General features: G+C 38.7%; 1 long non-coding RNA gene across 2 annotated transcripts in view; it reads right to left on the bottom strand.

Moving 5' to 3' along the window:
• Positions 1-766: 766 nt before the first annotated feature.
• The window catches only part of LOC147353499 (uncharacterized), a 214,300-nt gene continuing 193,235 nt past the window's right edge, over positions 767-21,831 (bottom strand). For both annotated transcript variants that reach the window (XR_015145685.1, XR_015145684.1), the window contains exon 4: positions 767-969. This is a non-coding gene — a long non-coding RNA (uncharacterized LOC147353499). The remainder of the gene's footprint in view (positions 970-21,831) is intronic.

The following is a 21,831-nucleotide window of genomic DNA, read 5'->3' as shown; positions in this document are numbered from 1 at the left end:
TCAGCAGGAAGCCCTGTGGTTCCAAAGATGAAACAAACTTCTCTGGGGGAAAAAATTTGTTTAAATATTCCTACATATGTCAAATGGTGAACTTGGGCAGCAAATAAACCGCAGGGAAAACTAATGTCAGACTGTGCTAAATAGCAGTGAAAAAGTACAGTGTCCTGTGAGGAAGAATTCATTGTTCAAGAACTACAGTTTCATAAGGACACAATTTTTTTTTCCCCCAAAGGCTGCAGCAGCTGCAGTCTGCAGATGTAGTTGAAAAAAATACCCTGGGCAGGAGGTACATTCCCCTATGGCATGACCATATTTTCTATAGCAATAATCCTATGCCCATAAAAGGAACAAGAGAGAAAGAGAGAGGACAGGAGACGGATACAATCTCATTCAAGGGTCACACACGCATTACACAAAGAAACAGGCAGGAGTCCTTGTTTATGATTATTTTAAATGTTGACAAAAGCTCTTCTTATATCCACCACCTTGCACTTGGGGATTGGTAGAAAATGCTAGCAAATGAGGAGAGCAAAAGAAAAGACTGCTGTGTCCACTGATTTAAATGTGTGTGTATTATGCGTGCATGTACACAGATACACACATATACACACACTCCTAATCTATCTATAGCTTCTTTAAAAATACAAAATGCCTCCTTCAAATTGTTCACTATCACTCCAATTTCCTGTGTAGACCTGAATGTTTGTATATTTTTCTGTGTCTCATAAGTTGCCCAAGATACCTAATACATGCCCAATATGACACATTTTTAAATGAGTTACTCTTTATTGAATTACAATTTCCAGCAGACACTAATAACAAAATTCAAATAGCTCTCACAGATGAGAATTTTTAGAGTGCTGGGACGTAACCAAGTTTTTAAGAGAATCTCGAAGAGCTACCCACCAAGTGTGTGTAGTAACTGGGGTGTCACTGGATGAAGTTCTTCAAATAGTTAATTAGATTTGCCTAGAAAAGAAAAAATCAATCGTTAAAGAGTCAACACTCTAGGAGATACAGATGATAAAGAACTGTTATTGGCACACCCAGGGTGAAGTCAAAAGTAAAACTTAACAAAATAAAGTTTTCAGATTTCCGACACTCCATCCCTGCAGTCAACACAATGCAATTAGTAACACATCAAAAGGAGAGAAAAGCAACTTTTGCCCTATGATTTCTTTTTCCTCCTGAATTTCTCTGGCCTGCTTAACAGGCGTTTTGCAAGCACAGAGGAATACAGACACTCATTCAATCAGGGGGTTGCATCGCCTATGAACACCTGCAAACTGAATTTGCTCTGTTTTGTTAACCATTTATTTTATCTTTACTGGATTTTCAAAGGGAAATGTGATAATCCCACTGTTCTTCAGATGCTCAGCAGGGTGTTTCATCTAATAAAGCTATTGCAATGGAATGGATTAAAGCAACATGGAACATTCCTAATTTGGGATCTGTGAAAGAACTTTAACATCCGGGCATTATGAGCTCAATCTTAAAAAAGTTATTGGTAGGATAAAAGTAGAGTGTCTAACTAACATCTGCTTTTCTTTTTTAAGTGTCTTCATATTGCTATCACTTATGTGAAGCCAGGACATCACTGACTTCATCTTTAGGGACTATACTCGATCATAGAAAAAACAAAGAAAAAAACATATTTTAAGTTATACAGTTATCATGTGGCTGAAATACCAAAGAGCAGGAATAAATCAGAAATGAAATTAGAAAAGGGATATTTTAGCATAAAAGCTATAAGGGTTCTCTTCCACTCCAAAACTGAAAAGCCATTTTCCAGTAAAGGAGACAAAATTTACTTATGAATTTGTAAGTTTAACCTGTTATTTCCCAAATATGTTTTATACTGGGTCATGTCTCACTGGCTAGAAAATGTGACACCTTCTATGTCTGGTCCCAATTTTTTACACTGTGTTGGTTATTATTTTTTTCAGTTGTTGAGAGGGAAGTGACAGTCATCACTCTTCTTTGTACCACTCATTTCAGAGATGACCAGCTAATATCAAACTAATCTATTTAGTTTAGCATATAGACCAATGTTGGGCTTCGCTGGTGTCTCAATGGTAAAGAATCCGCCTGCCAATGCAGGAGATGTGGGTTCGATCCCTGAGTTGGGAAGATCTCCTGGAGAAGGAAATGGCAATCCGCTCCAGTATTCTTGCCTGGGTAATCCCATGGACAGAGGAGCTGGGTGGGCTACAGTCCATGGGGTCATAAAGAGTTGGAAACTACTTAGTGACTAAACAACAACATAATAAATCAATGATATGCAATAGGAATATAATGTGAGCCAACTATTATTTTTCAATTTTCTAGTAACCACATATAAAAAGCAAAACTAAACAGTGACATTAATATTAATTTAATCCAATATATCTAAAGTATCTTTTAACACAATCAACATAAAAGTATTCACTTCTATACGATAGTAAGAAAAAGAAAGAAACTAAGCCTTTGAGCTTGGTATGTGTTTCATGCTTATAACATATCTAAACTGGAACTAATCATATGTCATATGTTCAATACCCAAGACCTGTCTGGTGGCTACCATGCTGAAAAGCTCAGTTTTAGACTGATAAAGAAACTGCAAGGAGAAGCAAGTGGGATAGCCACAGGATAATGTGCTAACTGGGCAGGGATGACAGAGTAAAGAGACAGACTCCCCTGTTTGGCCCCTCTTCCTTCTGACCCCATCCCCAACTGTGGCCGTTTTCCAAAGCTCCATCCTTCACTCACTGTCCTCTTTAGACTCTTTCTCTTGGTAAGTTGATCCACTCATTTACTCATTCAACAAACTCTTGCTAAATGTCTGTGAAGTGCCAACTACTGCGGGAGGTCCAAAAGTTTTATAGACAAATTCTTGCCCTCATAATAGCCAATGCATCTTCACAACTTAGCCTATTAAGTTCTCTGATGGAAGAAGCTAAAGTGCAGGCATTTGTGCACTGGAATTCACACATGACAGGAGGGGACAAGGGTGGCACACAGCTCAAAGGTTATCTCCTCGGAGAGACCTTTGGTGACCACGATATATAAGGTAGAAATCCTTACCCACTCCCCTATCATTGTTATTACATCATCTTGTTTTATTTTCTTTGGAATATGTACCATCATCCAAAAATCTTATTTCTTTGTATTTTGCTTATTGGTTTATCATTTATTTGTCTTCCTTTCTAAAAGCTAAGTTCCATGACAGTAGGGACCTTATGGGCCTTATTCATCCTGTGCTTTTGACAGAGTAGGTAATAAGTCAACAGTATTCCAACCATCTCTCTCTGAATTTATTTCTAATCATTTGCCACCAGCCAGGCATCTCCTTCCAAAACTTACTATAACCCTTACTATCTGCTAAATGATTCTACACTCTTAATTTATCCTGAAAAACACCAGGCTAAAACACCTGAAACACTTCTTTTGTTCTGACAATCTCCCATCCCACATGCACCATTCTTAAAACAGTTCAGATGACCTTTTTGAGGGAATCAAAAGTTTTTCTCTAATCTGGCCTCCTCATGACTTCTGTCATTTACTCAGTAAAAAGAGACTCCCATTTGGGAGATATGGAGAAATTATTATGGTATCTTAACTTTTCCTACTATCAACTCAGCAAAAAATTAAAAGGCATGTAAACGCTGGGCTGGAAGAAGCACAACCTGGAATCAAGATTGCCAGGAGAAATATCAATAACCTGAGACATGCAGATGACACCACCCTTATGGCAGAAAGTGAAGAGGAACTAAAAAGCCTCTTGATGAAAGTGAGAGTGAAAAAGTTGGCTTAAAGCTCAACATTCAGAAAACTAAGATCATGGCATGTGGTCCCATCACTTCACAGGAAATAGATGGGGAAACAGTGGAAACAGTGTCAGACTTTATTTTTGGGGGCTCCAAAATCACTGAAGATGGTGATTGCAGCCATGAAACTAAAAGACGTTTACTCCTTGGAAGGAAAGTTATGACCAATCTAGATAGCATATTCAAAAGCAGAGACATTACTTTTGCCAAAAAGGTCCTCTAGTCAAGGCTATGGTTTTTCCAGTGGTCATGTATGGATATGAGAGTTGGACTGTGAAGAAAGCTGAGCTTTCTTCAAAGAATTGATGCTTTTGAACTGTGGTGTTGGAGAAGACTCTTGAGAGTCCCTTGGACTGCAAGGAGATCCAACCAGTCCATTCTGAAGGAGATCAGCCCTGGGATTTCTTTGGAAGAACTGATGCTAAAGCTGAAACTCCAATACTTTGGCCACCTCATGTGAAGAGTTGACTCATTGGAAAAGACTCTGATGCTGGGAGGGATTTGGGATAGGAGGAGAAGGGGATGACAGAGGATGAGATGGCTGGATGGCATCACCGACTCGATGGACATGAGTTTGAGTGAACTCCGGGAGATTGGTGACGGACAGGGAGGCCTGGCGTGCTGCAATTCATGGGGTTGTAAAGAGTCGGACACGACTGAGCGACTGAACTGAACTGTCTCCTCTCAGGGCAGACAACCAGCCCAAATGTTTTATGTCCAGGCTTATTTCCTCCCAGCTGAGAAGTGGTTCCCAAGCAAAGGATTAGCAGGTAACATGGGTGGTAGAACCTTGTAAGTAGCAAACTTCAAACAGCAGTGGCTGTCTGGAAATCTGACCCACACTCAGTGCCACAGTCTTGGGAGCCAATAGGAAACCAATAAACTTGGTGTGAACACCACAAGGACAGCTCATCCATGAATGGCCCCAGGCCATGGTCTCAGCAGCACCTAAGGTGGACCTGGTCAGAGATCTCTACCCTTTTTGTCCTGAATGGCAGAAGCCCTGGGCTCAGCGCAAGAAAAAAATGATATATAGCATCTCTCAACAACCCTCAACAGCAGAGAGGTTTAAATATGGACCTGGAAGAAACAATCCTATTGTACTGTTCTGTAAAAGAGTCACAAACACTCCCAAATTCCACTGTTTTTTCCATAATCATTATACTTCTTTGCTACTGAAATGCTGAGGTTTTTCAGAACATCCAGGCTTACTTACCATCCTGTTGGAATGAGAGCACAGGAGGAAAAGGATACCTTTTTTTCTTTTTTTGGTGATAAGTCAATAATAGGAAAAAAAATCAAGACACTAATAGCCAGTTCTTGTGCTTCCCTGACTTGTTAGAGGCTCTTATATCAAGTACAAGCATAAGAAATACAGATATATATAAAGAGGGTTAGGCTACTACTCCTAGAACTAATCCTAGTTCCATCCTTTGACTCAGGTTTATGCTCAAAGTACAGCACTAAATACTGTTTTTAAACAGATTTAATCACATAATCATGTTTAACTAAGAGAAGGACTCTGCAATGAATGTTCTTTGTTTCAGCATCTATAAAATCAAGAGAAGGGACTAGATAATTTAAAATCAGTTTTATAATTTTCTTCTACTCACTCCAGCCTCCAAACCCTAGAGGAATTACCCTAAGCATTTATTACCTATTCTGTTAATTATTGTCCTTAATTAAATAACGCCCTTAAGAAGTGCTTAACCACTGAGTCCATGTCTTGCCTCCTTAATTAGGATGTAAGATCCTCAAGCATAATTCAACAAAAATATATTAAGTACTCACTGCGTTCAAGGAATATTATAAGGACAGAGGTTTCTCCCTAGATGGTTGGCACATTACCTGACACTTAATAGTAGTCACCTTGAATATGAAACATTTCTTAACTTGGCTCCACTGCAGTATTTTTTAGCTTATTTCTTCCTATGGGTGGGGAAGTCTGGCGCAATGTATGGATAGGCTTGGAGGAGATCCAGAAAATAAATGAACAGGTCTGCCATCCTGGGATTTTTTTGCTCTGGAGATTTCTGAAATCTATGAAATGTTGTAGAAATCACTGGCCCATAATACTGCCAGCTGTTCTCCTTATTTTTCTGTTGTGTACAAAAATCTATCTTTTACACACTTTATTATGGAGAAGTAAGTACTCTTACTTCTGACTTAAATGTTCCTTGGGAAAAAGCAAGGCAGTCAGTCCTGATGTAGGAAATAGGTCCTGAGCAGGCAAGTCACTGAGCATATGTAGTTTATTCAGGAGGTGATCCCAGGAAGCACAACTGAGGGAAAGGGGAAAATGAAAAGGAAGGAAAAGACAGAAGAAAAAAAAAAGTGTGTTTATAAGGGGCTATTGCAATAGGCAACTAGGGACTCTCTGAACTGGCAGGTAAATCAGAAATGTCTCTCCAATTATGGGAAAGCAGGAAAATGTATTCACTGCTTCTCATCCTTCAGGAGCTACAATTGCTCCTAGGAAATTCCCCAGCTTTGAGACATCCAGGCACAGTGCAAGAGAAAGCTCCTAGGTGGAGAAGCAGAGACACAGGACTGGAGGTGGAAGCTGCCACACTGCATAGAAACCAGCCACAGTAGCTGCAAGTGGACTCAACTGTAAGCCAAGGAGACATAGGACAGAATGTCAGTTGCAACTGCTTTGTGCATTAGTTCATCTATCTTCACCACCAGAGTCAGGCCAACAGCTCCAGGAACCTAGTTTCTCCTCATGGTCCTGTCATTTCCTCCTGATTGATATCAGATTTCACATCACTTTACAGCCCTCTATCTTAGAGGCCTTTCTCTAAATGAGATATGATGATGGCTTTTATCATAAGGTAGTAGAAAGTTTAGAGATGTAACTGATTTTTCATGTTTGATGGGATTTGGGTCAGGGGTCACAAACTCAAATGCCTTCTACGGCTTTGGCTTTATGACCGTCGTAAACAGGGATAAAGCCTCAATGAGAATGATCCTGAGGGCCCCAGCTGCCAAGGTGGTAAGTGTTGAGAAGGGGAGGGGTACTACCAAAAGCATGTTGAGTCATTGAACTGCTACTTATTATCTACTCCACAGCATGACAGAAAGCATGCTAGATGCTAATAATACAGCTGTTCCCAGCCCCTGTCCTAAAGAAACCACAGCCTACAGAAAGAGATGTATAAAGAAAAAAATGTGATGAATGATAACAAAGTTGGAGTCCTTTACCAACCCTGAAGTTTATTCATGAAAATCCATTTCACAATAGAAGTGACATTTAAGACATGTTTCAGAAGTTCATGGAAAAATAAGGTCAGAGTACTGAGTTACCTATGAGCACTTCTGTGGCCAATGCTGAATTTTCGAGATTTGCTGGCATATTGAGTGCAGCACTTTCACAGCATCATCTTTCAGAATTTGAAATAGCTCAACTGAAATTCCATCAACTCCATTAGCTTTGTTCATAGTGATGTTTCCTAAGGCCCACTTGACTTTGAATTCCAGGATGTCTGGCTCTAGGTGAGTGATCACATCATCATGGTTACTTGGGTCATGAAGATCTTTTTTGTATATTTCTTCTGTGTATTCTTGCCACCTCTTCTTAATACCTTCTGCGTCTGTTAGGTCCATACCATTTCGGTCCTTAATTGTGCTCACTGTTACATGAAATGTTCCGTTGGTATTTCTAATTTTCTTGAAGAGATCTCTAGTTTTCTCATTCTATTGTTTTCCTCTATTTCTTTGCATTGATCACTGAGAAAGGCTTTCTTATCTCTCCTTGCTATTCTTTGGAACTCTGCACTCAAATAGGTATATTTTTCCTTGTCTCCTTTGCCTTTATCTGGAAAAGGTCAGTTTTCATTCCAATCCCAAAGAAAGGCAATGCCAAAGGATGTTCAAACTACCACAAAATTGCACTCATCTCACACTCCTCTCCAAGTAGAAAAGTAATGCTCAAAATTCTCCAAGCCAGGCTTCAACAGTACATGAACCATAAACTTCCAAATGTTTAAGCTGGTTTTAGAAAAGGCAGAGGAACCAGAGATCAAATTGCCAACATCCACTGGATCACCAAAAAAGCAAGAGAGTTTCAGAAAAACATCTACTTTTGATTTATTGATTATGCCAAATCCTTTGACTGTGTAGATCACAATAAACTGTGGAAAATTATGAAAGAGATGGGAATACCAGACCACCTGACCTGCCTCTTGAGAAACCTGTATGCAGGTCAGGAAGCAACAGTTAGAACTGGACATGGAACAACAGACTGGTTCCAAATAGGAAAAGGAGTACATCAAGGCTGTATATTGTCACCCTGCTTATTTAACTTATATGCAGAGTACATAATTCGAAATGCCAGGCTGGATGAAGCACAAGCTGGAATCAAGACTGCTGGGAGAAATACCAATAACCTCAGATATGCAGATGACACCATCCTCATGGGAGAAAGTGAAGAAAAACTAAAGAGCCTCTTGATGAAAGTGAAAGTGGAGAGTGAAAAAGTTGGCTTAAAGCTCAACATTCAGAAAACGAAGATCATGGTATCTGGTCCCATCACTTCATGGCAAATAGATGGGGAAACAATGGAAACCATGAGAGACTTTTTTTTTTTTTTTTTTTTGGCCTCCAGAATCACTGCATATGGTGACTGCAGCCATGAAATTAAAAGATGCTTACTCCTTGGAAGAAAAGTTATGACCAACCTAGACAGCATATTAAAAAGCAGAGATATTAGTTTACCAACAAAGATCCATCTAGTCAAAGCTCTAGTGTTTCCAGTAGTCATGTATGTATGTGAGAGTTGGACTATAAAGAAAGCTGAGTGCCGAAGAATTGATGCTTTTGAACTGTAGTGTTGGAGAAGACTCTTGAGAGTCCCTTGGACTGCAAGGAGATCTAACCAGTCCATCCTAAAGGAAATCAGTCCTAAATATTCATTGAAAGGATTGATGCTGAAGCTGAAACTCCAATACTTTGGCCACCTGATGTGAAGAACTGACTCACTGGTAAAGACCCTGATGCTGGGAAAGATTGAAGGTGGGAGGAGAAGGGGATGACAAAAAATGAGATGATTGGATGGGATCATCAATGCAATGGACATGAGTTTGAGTAGGCTCCAGGAGTTGGTGATGGACAGGGAAGCCTGGACGTGCTGTAGTCCATGGGGTCGCAAAGAGTCGGACACGACTGAGCAACTGAACTGAACTGATGAACAATTCTAGAAATATTACATACTACTTCTAATTGTTCATGTTTAATGAGTACTAACTACATATCAGGAACAATATGAAGTGCCTTTCACTGTATTCTCAGTTAATCCTCCCAATAGCACTAATTAAAAAAAAACAAAACAAAACAAAACTGAGCCCAGAGAGATTTGATGACTTGTGCAGAAGTCATGTAGCTAACAGATAGGTCAAAATTTAAATTCAGGTAGTCTGGCTAGGGAGCCCACATTCTTAATGACTGATCTATAGAACTTGATTAAGACACAGCAAAGGTTACATATGAAACTAAAATTAACAGTATTTCACATAGTTGAGATATTAGGTTACTATAGTAGAGGTCACTATACTATTAATTTCTGGTATAGAACAAACCACCTCAAAGTTTGGTGACATAAACTTTCATTATTTCTCATGACTGATATGGAGTGACTCGGCCAGGGCCAAGTGATATAGGATGGCTTCACTCATGTCTGTGGCCTTCACTGGATGGCCTGGATGGTTGGGTGTCAGGATACACAGTCTTTCATCCTCCAAAAGGCTGATGGGGTTAATCCATAAAATGGCAGAAGGGCTTTCAGCAACTAGACCAAGTAAGTCCTAACCACAAGTACTTTTCCAGCCTCTACATCATATTTGCTATTATTCCATTGGCAAGTCCTGTGGCCAAAACTAGGGCCCAGAAAGGAGTAGACCCAGGGAGGCAAGAATAAATGCCAGAATTCCTATGGAAGTTCTATATATGTAAATTCATTCTGCTTTGCTGCAGATGCATAACGTAAGAGAAACTATATTCTGTGTAAGTCATTTCCCCAAGTGTTCAATTCATTCCTTATTTTATAAGTGAAAATAAATTCTTTCTCCCCAGACCCCACAGAGTTACTGGACTTAGAATATGATGAGTAGGAATAAAAATGGAGAAAGAAAAAAGAAGAGGAAGAGAGAAAGAAGTACAGCAGCAACCACCACTTTGCAAAAAGCTCTTGTGTAATGACTTACATAGAATATAGTTTCTCTTAAGTCATGCATCTGCAGCAAGGATAACTGTTTCTAGCCTCCCTCCCCTAGTCCTCAGGAACTCTGTGTCCATGTTAACCCCCTGTCCCTCCTCCCACAGCATCAAAGATGCAGCCCCAAGATCCAAATTACTCTTTCCTCAGCTTCTCTCATGTCTTCTAACTTTTGTTTGCACCAACTTCTATTCCTAACCCCCAGTATCCACTTTTTCAAATACCAGTAACAAGAATGACTTACAGTTTACATACACTCAAAGTGAAATTGTCACAATTGCTAACAGTGAAACAGAAATATAACCCTTACAGCAGAATTTTCTAAAAGGAAATGGAGAGGAATGTAAGCACCCATTGCTTTAAGGGCAAGGTGGAAAAGAGGGCTGATGTGCTAGGAGAAGAGGGATAAAACTCTTGGGCAAATTTTATGACACAGGTGAGATGAATCACATCAGCGTGTGACTGGCCAGTGATGCCTCTTTGTGTTTTCTTATATAAGTAGGGAGCATCAATAATAGGAAGTAATCATTCAAAGCACTTACCCCCATCCCTGGAAATAGTAAGGTAGTCACAAATTCTTAAAACCACTGTATTTGACACTGTATATGACAATTTGCATACTGTTTCACACTGGAGGTTCTTCTAATTAACATGCACCTTTCAATAAGTGTCAAAAGATACTTGATGGTCATCAGACCAAAGGGTGGGCCTCCATATAATACCTTCCTAGAGTATAAGAACATCTCTTCCCTTTCCTCCTCTCTTCTCTTCCCCTGGCATACTCATCTGGTATATCCATTTCAAGAAAATGAAAGTTAGAAAGAAAACTCTGTGTGTGTGTGTATCTTTTACCTTCAGGCCACAACTCCAACCTCTGCTGACGAAAAGGAAAACAGAGGTCTGGGTACCATCCCCACAGGGTGCATGAGCAAGTTCTGAGCCAATTAAAGCCAAAACAATTTCTCAAATTATATTACAACTGAGGACACACCAAGGAATTTGGACATCATCTAATGTGTTACCAGGGATCACTGAAATACTTACACAGGGCATTGCAACAAGCAGATTTGTTTTAGAAAACTAATACCTGCAGCAAGTAGTAGGTTGGGATGGAGTCTAGAGCAGTGGTTCTCCAGGTAGGATTCCCAAACAACAGCCTCAGCATCACCTGGGAACTTGCTAGAAATGCAGTTCTGAGCCCTACTCCAGACCTGCTGAGTCAGAAACTCTGAGGGTGAAACCAGTACTGTTGTTTAACAAGTGCTCTGGATGATTCTGACACACTCAAGGGGAAGAACCAACTCTGCAGAGGCAGACAGGTCAGATGGTATTCTGTATGGAGGGTCTCTGATTAAGATGCCCTACCATCTCTGTTTCTAAAAGTCCATTAAAGTGACACACTAATGGAAGATTTAAAATAGGTATATAGTGATAAGGGCAAGGAAAATGGGCGAGAAAAGCACAAGTGAAAGATGTCCTAAAAGTTTGGAAGATGAAAGGGAGATGGAGGACTGATGGACTACCATGGCTGACAGGTTTAACCAAAATGTAAATGCTTAAAAATTTGTGTCCTAGACTCATGCAGTAGACAAAGCATAGAGTCTCCTTTAATAATGAGATGGCTTTTTCCTTTTACCACCCTAATCTGACTTTATTGTTTTAAATGATTAAGTTTATCCTTTTCTCCAATAATGGAGAAAAATATATCTAAAAAAAAAACAAAAAAACCCAGCAATACATCCAGTGATAATCATACATAAAGTATGAGGAAAAAATTACCTACACATTTTCCCTAACTATCTCCAAGAGATTTGCTTTTTCAACCTCATTCTTTTTAATGGCTACTTTGAAATGTTTCATCTAAAAGGCAGAGGACTACCAAAATTAAGCCATTTTTCAGAAGCTACCTGCACATACCAGCTAACTCCGAGTACAAGAACAAATTGTAGATATGTCTGGAATTCAGGCTAAGATTAAGCCACCACTAACTTTCAGAGCTTATCAGAGCATGAATCTCATGAGGCCATCCAAATAAGAATAAATTAAAGACACTGACACTGTCTAAATCTCAGATTAAATTTCATAATATTAATAACCCAATGCTCATTGCAAGTTTCAAACAGAGCAAATATCCTTCATTGTAATTCACAGGAGAAATTTCTCATCACAAGCAGTGTTTTTCTGCACACATCTATATATTTTCATAATATTCCAACCCTTTAAGGTTATATGACATTTAATTTAAGAAATTTCTGTCCAATAAGGTGAAAAAATTCTCAAACTCACCTTTCAAAGGTCTTTCTTTTCCCCTGGCAGAGGGTAACACAGTTTTTTTCATTCCTCCTTGCTTTGAAATAGCCTATAAACTTGGGTTCTCCTAGAGGTAAGAGCTCACTCCCAGTCTTCCAGGTTGCAAAATTACTCAAAGATGTTGAAGCAAATCTACTTTGAAGCAAATCTAAGTGTATTTCATGAAACTAAATGCAAGCTGGCAATTGTACAGATGAAAGCAGTAACTATCAGCAGTTAGTCGTTTTCCCCCTTTTGTGGGTGGAGAAAGACAAATGAAAAAGAAAATCTCTGCATTCAGATTAGTTCTGATGAGTTTACCCATCAAAAGTTCACCCAATTAGATGAAACTCTCTTGGTTAACTTGAGTTAGTTACAGTTTGGAAATCATACGACAAATTAGTTACTTTCATCTTGGGCAATGAAATGATCATTTGGGCATTAAATTGAAAAAAATGGTTTGAGGAGACTGCACTTATTCACTCTAAATAGGTTCAAATCCTAATTAGCTTCAACTAACAGTTCAAACCCAGATTTATGACAGGAGTTTCAGAGATGCGAATGAACATTGGAGAAAATTCTTGTGAAAAGCAGCTTTTCTGGCCTTGTGTTTGCAGTCGGAGAAGCATTCTTTCAGATCACAGGAGCTCCAATGTGAGCAAGTGTCAGAATCACCTTGGGTTTGCTTAGACCCACGTGGTTAGGCCCCATTCCTAAGTTTCTGATTTGGTATGTCCAAGGTGGGGCTGGAGAACTTGAATTTCTAACAGGTATCTCAGGTGACACTGATATAGCTGATCTGAAGAATACTTTGAGAATGTTTTAGGTTTATATCTATCTTGGGTAAATAATTTTACTCTAGTAAAATGAGCTTTCAAAGTAGGTCATATGAGTAATTTACTTGAGTATCTTTCATAAGACAATTTATATAATCAAACTTCATTAGCATAGGAAACACCTACAAAATAGTCAATATTTGTCTTAAGTTGGATATATGTTAAAATTCTTATTTTCAAGTGCCATTTTATGAATTTTAAGAAAATAAGTCATCGTTTAGCATATAACTCTGCAAATCCATGTGGTCAAACATCAAAGATCAAAACCAAGTGGGCTTTATCCCAGGGATGCAAGGATTCTTCAATATCCGCAAATCAATCAATGTAATACACCACATTAACAAATTGAAAAATAAAAACCATATGATTATCTCAATAGATGCAGAGAAAGCCTTTGACAAAATTCAACACCCATTTATGATAAAAACTCTCCAGAAAGCAGGAATAGAAGGAACATACCTCAACATAATAAAAGCTATATATGACAAACCCACAGCAAACATTATCCTCAATGGTGAAAAATTGAAAGCATTTCCTCTAAAGTCAGGAACAAGACAAGGGTGCCCACTTTCACCATTACTATTCAACATAGTTTTGGAAGTTTTGGCCACAGCAATCAGAGCAGAAAAAGAAATAAAAGGAATCCAAATTGGAAAAGAAGAAGTAAAACTCTCACTATTTGCAGATGACATGATCCTCTACATAGAAAACCCTAAAGACTCCACCAGAAAATTACTAGAACTAATCAATGACTATAGTAAAATTGCAGGATATAAAATCAACACACAGAAATCCCTTGCATTCCTATACACTAATAATGAGAAAACAGAAAGAGAAATTAAGGAAACAATTCCATTCACCATTGCAACGGAAAGAATAAAATACTTAGGAATATATCTACCTAAAGAAACTAAAGACCTATATATAGAAAACTATAAAACACTGGTGAAAGAAATCAAAGAGGACACTAATAGATGGAGAAATATACCATGTTCATGGATTGGAAGAATCAATATAGTGAAAAAGAGTATACTACCCAAAGCAATTTATAGATTCAATGCAATCCCTATCAAGCTACCAACAGTATTCTTCACAGAGCTAGAACAAATAATTTCACAACTTGTATGGAAATACAAAAAACCTCGAATAGCCAAAGCGATCTTGAGAAAGAAGAATGGAACTGGAGGAATCAACCTACCTGACTTCAGGCTCTACTGCAAAGCCACAGTTATCAAGACAGTATGGTACTGGCACAAAGACAGAAATATAGATCAATGGAACAAAATAGAAAGCCCAGAGATAAATCCACGCACATATGGACACCTTATCTTTGACGAAGGAGGCAAGAATATACAATGGATTAAAGACAATCTCTTTAACAAGTGGTGCTGGGAAATCTGGTCAACCACTTGTAAAAGAATGAAACTAGAACACTTTATAACACCATACACAAAAATAAACTCAAAATGGATTAAAGATCTAAACATAAGACCAGAAACTATAAAACTCCTAGAGGAGAACATAGGCAAAACACTCTCTGACATACATCACAGCAGGATCCTCTATGACCCACCTCCCAGAATATCGGAAATAAAAGCAAAAATAAACAAATGGGACCTAATTAACCTTAAAAGCTTCTGCACATCAAAGGAAACTATCAGCAAGGTGAAAAGACAGCCTTCAGAATGGGAGAAAATAATAGCAAATGAAGCAACTGACAAACAACTAATCTCAAAAATATACAAGCAACTCCTACAGCTCAACTCCAGAAAAATAAACGACCCAATCAAAAAATGGGCCAAAGAACTAAATAGACATTTCTCCAAAGAAGACATACAGATGGCTAACAAACACATGAAAAGATGCTCAACATCACTCATTATCAGAGAAATGCAAATCAAGACCACTATGAGGTACCATTTCACACCAGTCAGAATGGCTGCGATCCAAAAGTCTACAAATAATAAGTGCTGGAGAGGGTGTGGAGAAAAGGGAACCCTCTTACGGTTGGTGGGAATGCAAACTAGTACAGCCACTATGGAGAACAGTGTGGAGATTCCTTAAAAAACTGGAAATAGAACTGCCTTATGATCCAGCAATCCCACTGCTGGGCATACACACTGAGGAAACCAGAAGGGAAAGAGACACGTGTACCCCAATGTTTATCGCAGCACTGTTTATAATAGCCAGGACATGGAAGCAACCTAGATGCCCATCAGCAGATGAATGGATAAGAAAGCTGTGGTACATATACACAATGGAGTATTACTCAGCCATTAAAAAGAATTCATTTGAATCAGTTCTAATGAGGTGGATGAAACTGGAGCCTATTATACAGAGTGAAGTAAGCCAGAAGGAAAAACACCAATACAGTATACTAACGCATATATATGGAATTTAGAAAGATGATAACAATAACCCTGTGTTCGAGACAGCAAAAGAGACACTGATGTATGGAACAGTCTTATGGACTCTATGGGAGAGGGAGAGGGTGGGAAGATTTGGGAGAATGGCATTGAAACATGTAAAATATCATATATGAAACGAGATGCCAGTCCAGGTTCAATGCACGATACTGGATGCTTGGGGCTAGTGCACTGGGACGACCCAGAGGGATGCTATGGGGAGGGAGGAGGGAGGAGGGTTCAGGATGGGGAGCACATGTATACCTGTGATGGATTCATTTTGATATTTGGCAAAACTAATACAATTATGTAAAGTTTAAAAATAAAATAAAATTAATTAAAAAAAAAAGAAAAAAAAGAAAAAACTGGAAAACCATATTATTTAGTAATTAACATATAATTATAAAATATCTACTTATTTTACTGAAAACAATTAATTCAAGTTATATTTAAAACTAGGAGCATAGGTGCTGGTACTTATGGCTGACTCAATGATCATCTGTTCTCTTCCAAAATGAAAAAAAGTTATGATTATTCAAATATTGTTCTCATGGAATAATCACTGTAACCCCTAAAGCAGGCAAACTGTGACATTTACATCCTGAATTAGTATTCAGATCAAGTATTTAAAGAAGTAAATTAACTCTCTCCAACCAATATGTCTGGATTTAAGAAACTGCCTTTAGGCAAATTTCAGTGACTATTTACCACAATAAAATTTCAGTGGTTGGTTGTACTTTAAATGTGAATACCTGAATAGCAAAAATACATGAAACACCCCATCAGTTCACCAGGCAGTTTTCACTAAAAACAAACCACTTTATTAATATAATAGTGTTTTTTAAAACATACCTGTTTTCACTTATAAGTAATGTAATTCCTGATTAAAACAAAGATGAAGAACAAAACCCACTTATAAGTAGAATTAGTTGTATATTCTTCCTATTTAAAGAGTTTAATTCTAAACTTAAAATGTTTGTATCCTCTTCTCTCACTTTTTATTTGCCTCAGGTGTTTCCCAAAGCCCTCATCTGACTTTTCCAGACCATTTCATGACCTCCATTTAGATCCACAGATTGTCTTACTAATAGTTTGACATGTGGTCTCTTTATTCAAACTTGGAAAATTTTGCTATTTGAGATTTATTACTTAAAAAGTGACACTACAACCAAAAGTAAAGAGAATTATGAAGGGTCTGTGGTTCTCATTCCGCTGTGACTTCAGTTTCAGGAACCTGACACAACTGTAACGTCCAAATATAACCTGAAGAAAGCATCATTAAACAAGAAGCTGAAGCGGAGAGGTGTGTTTCCACACAGGATTCTGTTGCAATGAATACACAATCCAGAGTACTAGCACTTGTATCACTTAACCACAGCAGTGAGTTTTATATGTGTGTGTGTATACACACACACACACACACACACATACACACACACACACACACCTGTTTGATCATTCATTTACAGTGTTTTATCTTATATCCCCTCTAAACGTGAACAAGCATTTTGCATATTTTTTAAATGGAGACAGCATCTTTTGAAAATTATGAATTGTTATAACTGTTATGATTATATATAAAATCACTAAGAATTTGTACCTCTAACCAAGATGGAGTAATAGGAACTGGATTTACCCTCCCACCTGAAACAATTATAATGAGAAACAATGTGTGAAAGTGTTCCAGGCACTGGATATGAGAGAGCAGAAGTCCATGATCCATGACAAATGGGAAACAAACAAGGTGAACCCTACAACTGCCCCAGCTAGGAGCCTGGAGAGAGATTCCAGGCCACAGAGAATGAAGCACAGAATCCAGGTACAGCCCAGTGATCCGCTAAGTTGAAGAAATGCAGCTGGAAATTGCGGAGGCCAAGCAGTTGGAGTTCTCAGAACAGATGCCAGAGAGAAGAGAGCTGCCAGAGAGAATTGTAGAGAGATCTCCAGGCTTCCTGCTAAGCTTTCAGTACAGAACCGGCTAGGACATGCTGTGAGGAGGCTACCCTCACACCATGGCTGGGAAGAAAATCACTTGAAGGATTAGAGGAAACAAAACTTAGAGCTCACACAGGATCAAGAACAAAAACTGTTACCACCAACCAAACTGCAACACTTAAAGGGCTTTGGACAGAGAACTCAGAGGGTCTTGCCTCAGTAGAAAATACACCTAGATTGTATACAACTCTGGTCCTTCCTAACAAACCTTAAAAGACCCAAAAGTATTGAACAGTTTCCAAGTAACTGTGTCCCAAAACACAATTAACAAACTGTTCAAAACCTCAAGAACACATAAATACAAAAATATCCAGTATTTAAAGTAAAATTCCCAATGTCTATATCCAAAAAATTACCAGGCATGCAAAAAGGTGAGGAAATACAACCCATGAAGAGAAAACCAATCCACTGAAACCCAGAACTAAAATCTGTGACAACAGAAACAACTGAAGGACTAAATTTAATGAGAGTCCTTGAAACCAACTTGTTTGCATAGAGTAAAGTTTTCTCCTTTTTGAAAGAAAACTTAAAACCACTAGTAGGACAAACCTACTAAGCTTCTGTAATACACAACATCTATGCAATATAGAAAATAAATAACTGTCACATTTTTTTGGTGGTTTTTAAAGATCAAAGTGGTAAAAACAGAAGAGCTACTTCAAAATACTGATAGCCAGCATATGCTAGGATCACTCAAAAGATCAAGTGTTTCTTGAGACAACTGCTACTGTTCTCACCTCAGTGAAGCACCAGCAATGTACTATCAACCCAAGAAAACAAGTGCCCAATTTGTTCCTCCACCTAAATTATGCACCCTGAGCCACCAAATAAGGAAAGATATAAGCATCTGAATGCAGAGTTCCAAAGAATAGCAAGGAGAGATAAGAAAGCCTTCCTCAGCGATCAATACAAAGAAATAGAGGAAAACAACAGAATGGAAAGACTAGGGATCTCTTCAAAAAAAATTAGAGATACCAAAGGAACGTTTCATGCAAAGATGGGCTCAATAAAGGACAGAAATGGTATGGACCTAACAGAAGCAGAAGATATTAAGAAGAGATGGCAAGAATACATAGAAGAACTGTACAAAAAAGATCTTCACGACCAAGATAATCACGATGGTGTGGTCACTGACCTAGAGCCAGACATCCTGGAATGTGAAGTCAAGTGGGCCTTAGAAAGCATCACTACGAACAAAGCTAGTGGAGGTGATGGAATTCCAGTTGAGCTCTTTCAAATCCTGAAAGATGATGCTGTGAAAGTGCTGCACTCAATATGTCAGCAAATTTGGAAAACTCAGAAGTGGCCACAGGACTGGAAAAGGTCAGTTTTCATTCCAATCCCAAAGAAAGGCAATGCCAAAGAATGCTCAAACTACCGCACAATTGCACTCATCTCACACGCTAGTAAAGTAATGCTTAAAATTCTCCAAGCCAGGCTTCAGCAATATGTGAACCGTGAACTTCCAGATGTTCAAACTGGTTTTAGAAAAGGCAGAGGAACCAGAGATCAAATGGCCGACATCCACTGGATCATCGAAAAAGCAAGAGAGTTCCAGAAAAATATCTACTTCTGCTCTATTGACTATGCCAAAGCCTTTGACTGTGTGGATCACAGCAAACTGTGGAAAATTCTTCAAGAGATGGGAATACCAGACCACTTGACCTGCCTCTTGAGAAACCTACATGCAGGTCAGGAAGCAACAGTTAGAACTGGACATGGAACAACAGACTGGTTCCAAATAGGAAAAGGAGTACGTCAAGGCTGTATACTGTCACCCTGCTTATTTAACTTATATGCAGAGTACATCATGAGAAACACTGGGTTGGAGGAAGCACAAGCTGGAATCAAGATTGCCAGGAGAAATATCAATAACCTGAGATATGCAGATGACACCACCCTTATGGCAGAAAGTGAAGAGGAAATAAAAAGCCTCTTGATGAAAGTGAAAGAGGAGAATGAATAAGTTGGCTTAAAGCTCAACATTCAGAAAACGAAGATCATGGCATGTGGTCCCATCACTTCATGGGAAATAGATGGGGAAACAGTGGAAACAGTGTCAAACTTTACTTTTTGGGGCCCCAAAATCACTGCAGATGGTTATTGTAGCCATGAAATTAAAAGATGCTTGCTCCTTGGAAGGAAAGTTATGACCAACCTAGATAGCATATTCAAAAGCAGAGACATTACTTTGCCAAAAAGGTCCGTCTAGTCAAGGCTATGGTTTTTCCTGTGGTCATGTATGGATGTGAGAGCTGGACTGTGAAGAAGGCTGAGTGCCGAAGAATTGATGCTTTTGAACTGTGGTGTTGAAGAAGACTCTTGAGAGTCCCTTGGACTGCAAGGAGATCCAACCAGTCCATTCTGAAGGAGATCAGCCCTGGGATTTCTTTGGAAGGACTGATGCTAAAGCTGAAACTCCAATACTTTGGCCACCTCATGCGAAAAGTTGACTCATTGGAAAAGACTCTGATGCTGGGAGGGATTGGGGGCAGGAGGAAAAGGGGACGACAGAGGATGAGATGGCTGGATGGCATCACCGACTCGATGGACGTGAGTCTGAGCGAACTCCAGGAGTTGGTGATGGACAGGGAGGCTTGGTGTCCTGCGATTCATGGGGTCACAAAGAGTTGGCTATGACTGAACGACTAAACTGAACTGAACTTGAGTTAGATGATGCTTCCTCTGCCAAGATTAGATTTAGTTTATATAGAATACATTTTTGGCAGGAATGCCATTGAACTGATATGGTGTCCTAAGTGTGTCACATATCAGGAGGCAATTTTATCCAATTATTATCCAATTATTACACTTTATCCAATTATTGGTAATATTAACTTTGATGACTTGGTTAAGGTGATGTCTGTCAAGTTTTGTCACTCTAAAGTTATTCTTTCTCCCTTTATAATTTGTAGGAAGAGATTTTGAGACCATGTAAATATCCATCAAACTTTGTCCCACTATTCTGAAGCATTTGTGGACCATTCTGGACTAAATTATGACTCAGGTGAGTATCAGACATTTTCCAGAAAGGTTTCAGTAGATCCTATTTTATTTTAGTAATTATTTATTTTCCATATCATATCCATTGAGCTTTCTTTATACTGTGGTGCTGTCTTACAGGTATTGAAAAGTTGCTTTAAGAAATAGAGACATAGGAAGGAACATGATTGTTTTCTTCCCCCAGCTTTATTGAGAGAACATGGTTCTTATTTAGGGAAATTCAGGGAAGAGTTTGGTGGTGGAACCCCTGCAACCTCATTTTATCTCCACTAGAGTATATCAATGGCACCCCACTCCAGTACTCTTGCCTGGAAAATCCCATGGACTGAGGAGCCTGGTAGGCTGCAGTCCATGGGTACACTGAGGGTCGGACACGACTGAGCGACTTCACTTTCACTTTTCACTTTCATGCATTGGAGAAGGAAATGGCAACCCACTCCAGTGTTGTTGCCTGGAGAATCCCAGGGATGGGGGAGCCTGGTGGGCTACTGTCCATGGGGTCGCACAGAGTCGGACACGACTCAAGTGACTTAGCAGGAGCAGCAGAGTATATCAGATCAAAAGCGTATAAACATAACTGAAGCAAATTGGGGCAAAAAAACAATTCTATTCAGGATATAAGAGATCATTTTTTAAAGGTATGATTTTGAAGTAGTATAAGTTTTTAATTGCTTTTTTTTTTTTTGTACTCACCAAGGGTAAAAAAAAAACTGGAAATGTGAAACAACAGAATAATGTACTAACAACAGAGTTTAAATACCTTCTTCTGAACAGTTTTTATAATATTCCGATGTAATAATGCAACACAAAGTTAAGATTTTGGTCTATGGTAAGGAAGAAGTTATTAAATTATATGATGTTGCCACTGTATGTGTCAAAAATAGTTGTATATCAGCAATTTCATATATCTGCTAGTTTCCTGACATTCCAAGTGCTTAAGTCAAATGATCCCTGGCCATGGAGGATATTACAGAGTAAAGCAATCCATGCATCATTACGAGGAAAGTGCACAAAATAGACTGTGGTGCCTTTTCTAATCTTGAGTCCACATTTTTGTGAATGTTTTATGCAATCCTCTTTCTGGATGAGTCCAAAGAGGGACTTCTCTCTGCTTCTTTAAACTGGAGTTACTTTTCATACCACTTTGCTATTATTTACTCATTTATCCCTCTAACTATAGAATATTTGAGGGCAGGTTATGTGGGTTAAAGGGGGAAGGTGACTCTGAAGGCCTGAAAATTTGTAAATACATAGGTTATAAAATGAAAATATTTATAACTGGCTAT

This window comes from Bos grunniens, chromosome 18 (assembly GCF_055505025.1).
Source record: "Bos grunniens cultivar Pamir isolate PY7600 chromosome 18, Bosgru_T2T1.0, whole genome shotgun sequence".
Classification (NCBI taxonomy): domain Eukaryota; kingdom Metazoa; phylum Chordata; class Mammalia; order Artiodactyla; family Bovidae; genus Bos; species Bos grunniens.
Note: the sequence above shows the minus strand (reverse complement) of the source record. Positions and strands in the feature narration are given on the sequence as shown.